The sequence below is a fragment of the Bubalus bubalis genome, chromosome 14, assembly GCF_019923935.1.
Source record: "Bubalus bubalis isolate 160015118507 breed Murrah chromosome 14, NDDB_SH_1, whole genome shotgun sequence".
NCBI lineage: Eukaryota > Metazoa > Chordata > Mammalia > Artiodactyla > Bovidae > Bubalus > Bubalus bubalis.
In genome coordinates, this window is record NC_059170.1 from 64,580,412 (window position 1) to 64,593,367 (window position 12,956).

Consider the following 12,956-nt stretch of genomic DNA (forward strand, 5'->3'; position numbering starts at 1 on the left):
CTGTACAACATTGTGAATCAGCCATATGTATACATATATCCCCTCCCTCTAGAACTCCGCCCCACCCTCCCACCCCACCCGTCTTGGTCATCACAGAGCACCGAGCTGAGCTCCCTGTGTTATGCAGCAGCTTCCCACTCGCTATCTAATTTTACACACGGAAGTGTATATAAGTCAAAGCTACTCTCTCAATTCGCTGCCCCCCTTCTTCCCCCATTGTGCCCACAAGTCCATTCTCTATGTCAGTGTCTCTCTTCCTGCCCTGCAAATAGGTTTATCAGTACCGTTTTTCTAGATTCCATATATATGCGTTGCTCTTAAGTGGTAACAAACTCCATGGCTGCAGAATTGGACATGCATCATCTGTACACATCGATACCATCACGCTTCCTGGCATTCCCGAAAGTTCATCTAGAGAAAAACGGTCCACATCTTAATATCTTTCCATACATTTTATTTTCCAGAATCAGGGAAAGATAAATGTTTGCTAATACAGAATTAAATCAGCAGGTGCCAAAATGCCCCAGTGCTTTTCTCTGCCCGACACTTTGCGTGGTGGGAGGACAGAAAGGTCCACAGGAAGCAACCAGCACTGCAAGGATGCTGATGTCTCTGAAATCTGGACTTTTTTTCCTGTCTTTTATGGCTAACTTTCAGAAGTAATTAGGGCACTCATTTCTAAGCTAATGCCTTCTAATGGTCACTTAATTCTGGACAAACTGCAGAGTAGAATGCTTTTGAAACTAGAATTAATTGTTTAAAAGACATTATTGGGATTAGTCTGGTAAATGTAGAGAGAGAGAAAAAAGATGTTTTACTGAGACATTAAAAATAATGAAGTCCCCTCCAGTCCCAGACCTCATATGTTTTGTGGGTTTCTTTCTTTCTTTCTCTCTCTGAAAGTAATCAGCCCAGAGAATGAGGCAATACCAGAGACCTTTACACCTGTTTATGAGAGTTCAATGATGTCTCCTATCATCGCATCAAATCAGTCAGGCTAAGAAAGGGAACACACAGAGCAGGAATGGGCTTTGCTGCAATTATTTTTCTCTCCTCTCTCATTTCAAAACATCTATCTAATCACTGCTGTGCTCAGAGTCTCAAAAAAGCCAGTAGAAAGCACAAAGGGAATAAGTTGCAATCTTCTACAGCTGCAGGCTACTGAGGGACTAAGGCGTGGAAACAGCAAAGCACACCGAGGCAAAGGCGACGAGTGAAGTGGAGGGAGACTTCTGTAAGAGTCCATAAAGTGAGAGAATTTTGAGTGGGAAAAACCTGGGCAGGTTTCAAAGTCTTGACGTGTATGTGGAGAAGGAAAAGAAGGAAATGCTGGTTTCAGGGAACAGCTGGAGCAGAGATCCTGAGGTAGGAAAATTGACAAGCAGCTTAGGCGTATCTGACTGTCCTGGGTGTAAGGTAAGAGGGTGGCCACAATGGGGGAAAGTCCAAACGCTACAGAGTCAGGACATTGATGTAGGAGAAACCGTGAGTCATGAATGGTTTTTGAGTAGAAAACTACATTAATCAAAGCTGTAGTTTCAAGTTTTCATGGTGAGTTTCTTTTCTCCCCATAGGAAAGATGAGACAGCTATAATTGAATGGGAAAGGAAAAAAGAGGGAGACTTCCTTGGTAGTCCAGTGGTAAAGACTCTACCTTTCAGTGCTGGGTTCAATCCTTGATCGGGGAACTAAGATTCCATATACCTCAGGGCAGCTAAGCCCGAGTTCCACAACCAAAAAAGTCCACACACCACAACTAGAGAGCCTGCATGCCACAACTACTAAGCCCTTACGCTCCAGAACCTGCACAGCACAACTAGAGAGAAGCCCACACACGGCAATCAGAGATGCCTGGACACTGTAACGAAGACCCAGCACAGCCCATAAAATAAGATAAAATAAATTTGAAAAAAGAAAGAAAATTGATTTAAAAAAAAAAGGGGGGGATGAAGAATCATGGGGGAAAAGGTGGAAAACAGGACTAGCAGCCTCAGTGATACATATTTCTACTTTGGCATGCTGTTTGGGGAAAACATTTTATCTACCTTGGCATTTCCTGTTTGTTGTTTAGGTGTTGACTGTCTTCTCTCTTTAACTTCTTTGCAATATTTAAATATCACTTCAAAACTACATCACTGTACTGGACTTCCATCCTGATCTTTTGTCCCAAATGTTCAAATGCCAACTTGGCATATGAAGATAGATACGCCATTGATCTTCAAATGCAAGTTTGGCATATGAAGATAGATATATGCAATTGATCTTCAGACTGGACAGAGCCAAATTTCTCTTCCAAAATCTCCCTGATTTATTCTGTCTTCCCATCACTTGACATCACCTCCATCCTCCAAATCACCCAGACAGGAACTACAGAAGTTATTTTAGGTTATGCTTCCTCTCAACCCATCAACATAAAACACCTGGTCAAATCCTGTTACAAATCCTCTCTTAATATCTCTGCATCCACCCCATTCACTTAATCCCCTCTGCTGTGGGCCTGTTTCAAGTCCACTAGCTTCTTATCACCCCTGGACCAGCAGATGAAGCTCCTGATTGGTGTCCTTGTCTCCAGTCTCTTCCCTCGCTAATCTGTCCTTCAACGTGTGGCCAAAATCATAGATCAGAAGGTGTTAGACTTTTTCTCACAAACCTTTGTTGATCTCTCCACACTGCTACACAGTAAAGGCCACCACCTGAATATGACATCCAGCATCTTGGAAGGATCCACCCAAACTTCCATTAAGCCCTCTGTGATTTCTGGATCCCTTGTTCTCCAAGTCTGGACCTTTTCCTCCAGATTTGCCTGTTGAACTCCTGCTGATTTTTCAAGTCCTAGCTCATTGCATGGGGTCGGGAAGAGTCGGACAGGACTGAGCGACTTCACTTTCACTTTTCACTTTCATGCATTGGAGAAGGAAATGGCAACCCACTCCAGTGTTCTTGCCTGGAGAATCCCAGGGACGGGGGAGCCTGGTGGGCTGCCGTCTGTGGGGTCGCACAGAGTCGGACACGACTGAAGCGACTTAGCAGCAGCAGCAGCAGCTCATAGATTGTTCTTGTTTTTTAGTCACTAAGTTGTATCTGACTCTTTTGCAACCCCATGAATTATAGCGTACCAGACTCCTCTGTCCATGCATTTCCCAGGCAAGAATACTGGAGTGGGTTGCCATTTCCTTGTCCAAGGGATCTTCCTGAACCAGGGATTGAACCTGCATCTCCTGCATTGGCAGGCGGATGGATTCTTTACCGCTGGCCCACTGGGGAAGCCCAGCTCTTAGGTTACTACTGCCGCAAAACCTTTCTGATTTCCCCAGCACAGCTGAATAAATGGCTACTTCCTCTTCATGTGCATGCACGCATGTGTGCACACACACGCATACAAACACACACACACACACATACAAAAACACGGAGTTCCTCAAGTGTCCTACTTCTGTCTGTTATTTATTATTTTCTGTGTTTCCCAGTTTTAAACTCCTTGAGTATAGGGTCATGTTACATCCATAGTATGTTCCCTACGATCTAGCATAATGGCTTGCAAGTAATGGACTCTCAGAGAATGAATGTAGATTTGATTTATCCTTGAATTTCTTCCCAAGCATTAAAATTTCTATAAGATTCCTGACCAGGAACCAAATCAGCCAATTAAAATGAAAATTGTATCCTTACCTGTTTATTAAGTAATTTGGGCCTTAGGTTCTTAATGGTTAATCCAATATGTCTTGGGTCTTAACTATGCATTCTAATAAATAATTTATTCATATACTCATTAAACAAATATTTATTAAACATTGGCTTTGCTCCTAGGACTGTTCTAGGTGCTACAGACATGGTAATGAACAAATGAACTAGTTCAGTTGCATCTAGTTTAATTTCTAATGGGAAACTGATGTTTAAAACTGGAGAGAAATACATAGGGGGATGAAGATAAAACAGAGGAATAAGATACTTGGGTATCTTATTGGGTAGTCAGTTACTTGGGTAGTCAGTGAAATCTCTCCAAGGAGATGACATTTCATCCTACAAACCCAGGTGCCTGCAGCAATAAGGGTACATATTAGAGACTGCAAAGAACACCAGGCTTTTATTTTGTATATGGGTGAATTCCTGGATCAGAAGCAACACTGTGCATTAGACCTTAATGATACTTTCTTGCCAAGATGGAAAGGCTGCCACTGGATTACCACTGTCTACCCATACCCTCACCCTAGGAATATACTATATCAGGGTTTCAAGGCTACTTACTGATGCTAATAAGTCTCTTAGGGAGGGCAGTATCAGATAAACTCTACTGACAAAACATCCAAGTTGTTGAAGCTATGCTGAGTCTCACCTCTGACACCATGGTCACTTTAGTCATACACCCACGGAGGAGTCTAAAATAGCTGGACCATGAGGTTGGCTAATATCCACAAGGATTGTTGTTGTTTAGTTGCTCAGTTGAGTCTGATTCTTCATGAACCCAGGGACTGTAGCCCGTCAGGCTCCTCTGCTTATGGGACTTGCCAGACAAGAATACTAGAGTCGGTTGCCATTTTCTTCTCCAGGGGATCTTCCCGACCCAGAGATCGAACCCACATCTCCTGCCTTGGCAGGCAGATTCCCTACCTTTGAGCCACCTGGGAAGCCCCCATCCATAGAGATAACTCATCTTGAAAATCTAACAGCCAAGACATATTTCTGTCATGGAATCCTTTTGATGGGCATTTGTGTGCATCAAGAATATCTCAGTCTGGACCCATTCCAGTAGGTCCATCCACATGATGCCCTCCCTCCCTCATTGTCTGGCGAGTCCTTCAGTATCTTTCCTCTATGTATCCAACTATAGAGCCACATCATTAACTATCCCCAGAGCATAAGCTGGTACAGATTCTGATCTCAGGCTCTCTCTCCTTTCTGACAGTGTGGCTTTGAGATATTTCTACTCAGTTATTTGTGCTGGAAAAATTTCCTTTCTCCCCTCCCCTCAGGACCACCTGTGATAAATGCAGCTGTAATAACACAGCAGTCCCTTCCCAGTGGGCCCAGCACACTTGCACTTAGCCATCTGGAAACCAGGCTTAAAAATGATGCCTCTGTAGCCATCTTTTCATGGGACCTCCTAGGGGTTGCAGGGCAGATTCAGGAGGGTGTGGCAGATGAGGGGGGCAGTTACCCTGGGAATGTGAGCCGTGTGCTTACATAACTGACTTGTACCCTCACAACCTGCTGATTCCTGCCTCACGGACATTGCTTCCATGTGATGAAGGCCTGCTGGGGATGTCTGATTTTCTGGCAACAGCAATCAGATAATCCTTACTCCATCATGGGCAATGTGAGTCACATGGTGGCTTGGAGTTTGTGATACCAAAGCCGGGTATAGAAAAGCTTTCTTTCAAAAGAAGAATATGTTCTCCAAAATATGTTTTACTCCCCAATTCTGGTGATATCCCATTAGATGCTTTCGTGTTTCATTCGGTGTCTCATGTGGGCATTTTTATTTTTTAAGATGCTTAAAGCACCAGCAATATGTGAACTGTGAACTTCCTGATGTTCAAGCTGGTTTTAGAAAAGGCAGAGGAACCAGAGATCAAATTGCCAACATCCGCTGGATCATGGAAAAAGCAAGAGAGTTCCAGAAAAACATCTATTTCTGCTTTATTGACTATGCCAAAGCCTTTGACTGTGTGGATCACAATAAACTGTGGAAAATTCTGAAAGAGATGGGAATACCAGACCACCTGACCTGCCTCTTGAGAAACCTGTACGCAGGTCAGGAAGCAACAGTTAGAAATGGACATGGAACAACAGACTGGTTCCAAATAGGAAAAGGAGTACTTCAAGGCTGTATATTGTCACCCTGCTTATTTAACTTCTATGCAGAGTACATCACGTGAAATGCTGGGCTGGAAGAAGCACAAGCTGGAATCAAGATTGCTGGGAGAAATATCAATAACCTCAGATATGCAGATGACACCACCCTTATGGCAGAAAGTGAAGAGGAACTAAAAAGCCTCTTGATGAAAGTGAAAGAGGAGAGTGAAAAAGTTGGCTTAAAGCTCAACATTCAGAAAACGAACATCATGGCATCTGGTCCCATCACTTCATGGGAAATAGGTGGGGAAACAGTGGAAACAGTGTCAGAATACTTTTTTGGGCTCCAAAATCACTGCAGATGGTGGTGCAGCCATGAAATTAAAAGACACTTACTCCTTGGAAGGAAAGTTATGACCAACCTAGATAGCATATTCAAAAGCAGAGACCTTACTTTGTCAACAAAGGTCCGTCTAGTCAAGGCTATGGTTTTTCCTGTGGTCATGGATGGATGTGAGAGTTGGACTGTGAAGAAAGCTGAGTGCTGAAGAATTGATGCTTTTGAACTGTGGTGTTGGAGAAGACTCTTGAGAGTCCCTTGGACTGCAAGGAGATCCAACCAGTCCATTCTACAGGAGATCAGTCTGGGTGTTCTTTGGAAGGACTAATGCTAAAGCAGAAACTCCAATACTTTGGCCACCTCATGTGAAGAGTTGACTTATTGGAAAAGACTCTGATGCTGGGAGGGATTGGGGGCAGGAGGAGAAGGGGACGACAGAGGACGAGATGGCTGGATGGCATCACTGACTTGATGGACGTGAGTTTGAGTGAACTCCGGGAGTTGGTGATGGACAGGGAGGCCTGGCATGCTGCAATTCATGGGGTCGCAAAGAGACGGACACAACTGAGCAACTGAACTGAACTGAAAGCACCAGAATGCTGCTAGGCCAGGATAATTGAACAAATGGCTCATCCTCAGCTTGCACTGACCAGAAATCAACATATTTCTGTAGCTTCCCCCCAGTCTTGTAATTCACCTTGTATTAATAAATGGATTAGAGTGGGGCATGCAGACATTGTATATATTACCTCTCAAACCCAAAGAGGCTCGCACTTAGTGATATGAAGTCCAAGTACGGTTTTTTCAGGACTGCCTAGAAGTTAGCAGTCACCATAATGTCACCAAAGTGGTTGTGCCTATATTTTCAAGAGATCTACCTTAGATCTTCTGGTTTGCATGTGTCTTACAGGAACATCATGACCTGACCTGCAGTGGACAGCTGCAGAAAGAAAGGATTCTGACCCCACCTGGCTGTGTGTAAGTTCAGACTTAGAGGTGGAGAAATGACAGGCACCGTGTTGGAACAGGAATGAGCCAGCATAGCCCAAAGCAAAGGGTAGTGCTAAGGAAGCTTAGTGGAATTAAGACATTAAATGAATCCACGATTCGGCCATTGGAGGGTTCATCTTTAAGTGTATTTGAATAATCTTAACTCCACAGAGTCCAACAGGAATGGGAAATGTTAGTAGGCATTCTAGTCGCCCCAATTCCCTAGTAACTCATTATCAAATGCTAGCTCATCCAAACTCCAGGAGCAGAGGGACCATAAACATCTTTTATGAGAAGCTTTTTCTTTGATCCGTTCAGGTGAGACAGATGAATCCTCGAGTCCTTGTTCCAAGAAAGCTCTCTAACTGCTGAGACTAGACTTGGTTTCATCAATAAATGAGCTGTTAAAATTGATTTCTCCTCATTGAAAGGCACTTCATTCACAAACATTCTCTGCCACATGGAGACCGTTTTAGTCCACGGTCTGGGCTGCTCCAAATGGAACTCTTTCATGACAAGCATGCCTTTCAGAACTCTTATTGGTGGTGTCAGTGTGTAAAATCCTATTTTTCCACAGATTCACAGTACCTCCAACTTGAATGTCAGTCAGGGTTTCAGGGCTCTTTCATCCTTAGAAACAAAACTCGTGAGTTTAGAAACCCTTTTATTCCTATCGCAGCCCCACCAGTGAACTATTTGGGAAAGATGTGTGTGTGTGTGTGTGTGTGTGTGTGGTAGTTGCTCAGTCGTGTCTGACTCTTTGCAACCTTATGGACTACAGCCCTCCAAGCTCCTCTGTCCATGGGATTCTCCAGGCCAGAATACTGGAGTGAGTTGCCATTCCCTTCTCCAGGAGATCTACCCAACCCAGGGATCAAACCCAGGTCTCCCACATTGTGGGCAGATGCTTTACCGCCTGAGCCACCGGGGACAACCTCTATTTGGGAAGGATAAATATCACTTAAGGAAAGACAGTTTGTGATTGTCTTCTCGGTATCTCATGATAGCACGATTCAGTGTAGCACATGAGTGAGAGAACATTTACTCTGTTACTCCCATTCTTGGGGAGAAAAACACCTCTGCCAGAATACCAGTGGTCATATTTTTGGAAATCAGGGAAATGTATAAAAATTCAGCTTAAAAAAAATGTGTGGGCTGTCAAATACCGTCTCCATTCTTTTGACAGACAGGCAAGAGCAAGAAATTAACAAGCTGGCACAGGGTTAGGAGACCTCTGCAGGGGGAACTGCCGATGGACACCGTCTCCCTGTCCCAATTTTGCTGCCTGTCTCTTGTTTCCCTCCAAAACTCAAAGAGGGAACCTACGACAACATACAAATTCAATGCTGAGCACATTTGAAAAGGTGTCTGGGATCAACCTATTGTGAAATAAATATAATTATGGATAGTGTCCTAAAAATGCCTGACAAGAAATGTTAACATTTCCATGATGATTAATACTGTTCAGACTCAGCAAACTCCTTGCTGAACTCCTGGTCCACTGTCCCCCTCCTCCACAGTCCAAGGTGGATGCTCCCTCTTCTCTATTTCACACACCCAAAGCATTCTGTATTTGTCTGTGCCTAGTTCTATATGTTTCTTGTGACATCTGCTGGTATTTCCATTTAAAATAAGAAGATCATTGTAATTTCCAACCATGTCTCTTCTCATTTGGAGATGTGAGCCATTTTACAGCGCCTTATCCATGAAGGCTAGGATTTGTTTGGCTTCCATGTGAAACATCTTGGTTTAGGAAAATGCCTTTTGTTTTTTGCAGAAATACTTGAGAACAGTCCAGGGTAGGGAGCTCAGCACTGGGGTAGGAATGGGACAATGAGGCATTCTTATTTACTTCACCTTTTGCTTTTTCTCAAACTGTTTACAGTAAGAAAGGGAGGGAAGCTTTTGTTCCTTAGAAACTGAGAAGGAAAGAAGAAAAATGATTATCCTCTACAGATAATGGGTGGTCAGCAATTATATAAAAATGGAACAAACATTCAGAAGGGCCAAGCTATTCTATCAGCACAGCTGCACAATGAGAACCATATGCTCTGGCCTGAGGGGTTAACTATTACACTGAAACTGATTAGAGTAGTTTATCTTCATGGAAAACAGCTCCATCTGAACAGATCATTACCCACAATAGGTAAACATCAATGGGTTAAGAGCTTGCTTTATGTACCTCCAACTATGCTCAGAGTATTATCCAAGAATTGATTATCCAATCAGACTTGAATTCACACACTAACATTAAGGAAATATTTTAATAGCATGAGGTTCTAAACAGGTGAAAGGATTAGAAAAAAAGGCAGTAGACTGTCCAAGAAAGGTTCCCATTTAGTTGGAACCCCATGTTAGAGAGATAGAGCCCTAAAAATGTTAGATTGCAGTTCTCAGTGGATGGGAGAGATGGACAGAGCTGTCTGCACGACTTTTTCAGTCTGTCCACCAACCTCACGCTTGCTCTCTTCAATTCTGATGTGTTTCCATAAGATTAAGCTAGTGTATGTGAGTGTGTGTGCATGTGTGTGCACATGTGTTCACAGGTCAGTCTTTTTTCCACTGTTTTTATTCTTTATCCAGAATTAGAAAATACCATGTGTCGATCCAAATGGAAAGTGGCTTCTTTTCTCCTGCCTTGATTAACTGATTCATCCATTCATTCAATGGCATTTACTGAGATATTGTCTTAGGTGTTGGGATATATTGGTAAATGAGACTTAGAAAGGCACTAAATAAATAGCATATATAAATGTAAACTCATCTCAAACCTAAACTGGGATGTAAAGAAGGATAGAGACCATCCCTAAAGTAATCTGCATGATGAGAAAGTGGTAAAGATGATGATTATGCTCATTATTAATAATAGCATGATGCTTGTGCACTAATTTTATATGCATAGTATTTCAATTGTTTAAAACTATTATCATGTGGTATGCCATCTGTCTACATTATATTATATATATATATACAGTTTATAATGACTTATGAGACTAATTATTTTACATGTGTATATGTATAATCTTCCTGAGTAGGTTGTAAATTCCACAAAGGCAGGTCATGTGCATTTCATTTATTTATTAGCTGATTTTTAAATTTATTTTTTAATTGGAGGAAAATTGCTTTACAATGTTGTGTTGGCCTCTGCCTTACAGCAATGCAAATCAGCCGTAATTATCCGAATATCACCTCCCTCCCATCTCCCAACCCAGCCCTCTGGGTCATCACCGAGCACCAAGCTGGGCCCCCCATTTTATGTAGTAACTTCTCCCCAACTATCTATTTCACACATGGTAGTGTTTATATGTTGATGCTGCTTTCTCCGTTCATCCCACTCTTTCCTTCCCCCACTGGGGGGGGGGGGGGCGCGGGGAGATTAGTCCGTTCTGTGTATCTGCGTCTCTGTCCCTTCCTGCAACTAGGTTCATCGATACCAATCTCTAGAGTCCATATATATCCATTAACGTATGATATTCGTTTTTCTCTTTCTGATTTACTTCACTCTGTGTAACAGGCTCTAGGTTCATCCACCTCTTTTCATTTCTTGATCTTTCCTAATGGCTACCAATGTGCTGGGGTTAAAGTATGTAGTAAAATATTGCCTCCCATTTATACAAATCTTAATAGTTTCCAAATGCTTTTATAGATTATCTCATTTGATTTTTATAATATCTTGTTAGTGAATTCCAATGATGAGAAATGAGAAGTTCGACGAGAATACATTATTTATTTATTCAAGATCACATAATTAGTTAGAAGCCAAGTCCTTTGTCTTTTGGCTTCCTCTTTCACTTAATGCTTTTTTTTTTTTCATTGTACCATGTGGCTTCTCATGTGGCTGTGTGTATTGGATTTTTCAGGCACATGTCAGATATATATCAAATATCTATTTATATACTGTGAGGAATGAACTCATTTTGGGAAATTAGGGATGCAAGCAGAGAAGATTAGATTGCCTGATAACTCAAATCAAGCTGCTTATCTTCGGGTAGCCAAGATGGTCTGAGAATTATGCGAGCAAAGGCAGAGATGTGACTGCACCACAGCTGTGGTTCAGGGGGACTGATGAGCTGAGGCCATTCACAGAATAAGTCATGAACACCCAGAGTCAAATGAAGATGAGTCTCTGTCATCAAAGAAAGCATTTGAGGGCGTGGCAAGAAACAAGGGGCTGTGGAAATGATAACAGGGCCAAAGTGAAGGAGTTGCCCCAGCCTGCATCCCAGCCTTGCTCTTCGTACCTTCTCCCTACTTTTCTGACAGTGAATGCCAGTGCCATTCCAGGGCTTTCTTCATTCATGTTGCAGGTCTTGACATAGAATATATTAGTCTGTCCACAGAAATGTGTAGCTTGTGTCTGATTATCAAGCAAGAGATATAAAAACAATTAAAGCCACCATCAGCCCTAGAACTCGATGGGGGGACGGGACACAAACTGTGTTTCTCCTGTTTCTGAACATCACATGGTTCCAGCCAGACTCAGCCTCGTTTGTTGCAAATGCACGTCCAGAAAAATCAATCAGGGATTCATGTCCTGCTTTTCTACAATTTAGCAGCAAGCATCAAACAGCAGCAATGTCAGCCATGAGACATAACTTTTATGCTAGTTTCGGCTATGCCCTATAAAGTTTTTTTTTCCCCTCAAATCCATAAGGTCACAAAGACCTTCTCCTTCAATAACATAACTTAGATGTACAAATTAAAATTCCATTTCCTGCATCCTTTCCATTCATAAGATGCAATTAAAGTAAAGGATCTAATATACTCTGTGATGTTGGCAAGGACCTTAATCTTTATTTGCCTCAATGGGTGCTGCCAAAATAGCTCTTTCATTTATTAAAGCCATTTATGATCACCACCAACTTTGAGCTGAATGGCATCCCAAGGCCAATATGTTCATTCTTCCACTTGTTTCAAGAAGCAAAACCCACTAGGTGAGCCATCAACTGATTGCATGCTAAGTCGTTTGAGTCGTGTCCGACTCTTTGCGAACCCATTGACTGTAGCCCACCAGGCTCCTCTTTCCATGGGGATTCTCCAGGCAAGAGTACTGGAGTGAGTTGCCATGCCCTCCTCCAGGGGATCTTCCCAACCCAGGGGAACCCTCATCTCTTACATCTCCTGCATTGACAGGTGGGTTCTTCACCACTAGCTCCACCTGGGAAGCCTGTGCCAGTTTTTTATATTAGCATCTTTATCTCCATATTGAAACAAAATACACAATAATGAAAACTGTTGCTTTTTTTTTTTTTTTTTTTGCAGGAAACTGCCCTCAGCCAGAAACCCCTTTTCTTGTCAATTTAGCCAAGGTACATTGTAACTAACTTCTAAATAAGGCACCCCCAAGCTCTGGCCCTAGCACATTTTTCTAATCTTTGATCGCACAATACCTGCCTAACCTGTTGGCTATATCCATAGATCAAAGAAGTAGAAATGAAGAATAAGTGTTTAACGGAGGACCAGATCTCTTCCCTGCTTCCTCTTCAGTCATCTCATGAACAAACTGTGTGAACTGTGTGAACAAGATAACATCTGAAGATAGATCACGAGAAGCCGACAAGCTTGCACGCAGTGGGGGGATGCTGACGATGCTGACCCCCTATCTCAACGAGTAACAAACTGTGCGTACATCCCTGTTTCTCCTTAACAACTGTCATGGCTGAGCAGAGTCTTTGGAGCTGGTTTTGGGGGACATGAGTCTTCCTCCTCCTGATATTGCCAGCTCTCTGATCAAAAGCAACTTTCCTTGCTACAAACACTTGCCTCTCTCTGTGTTGATTTTTGAGCAGCAAGAAGCTGGACCTGAGTTTAGTAACAGTAAGCCTCTATAGAA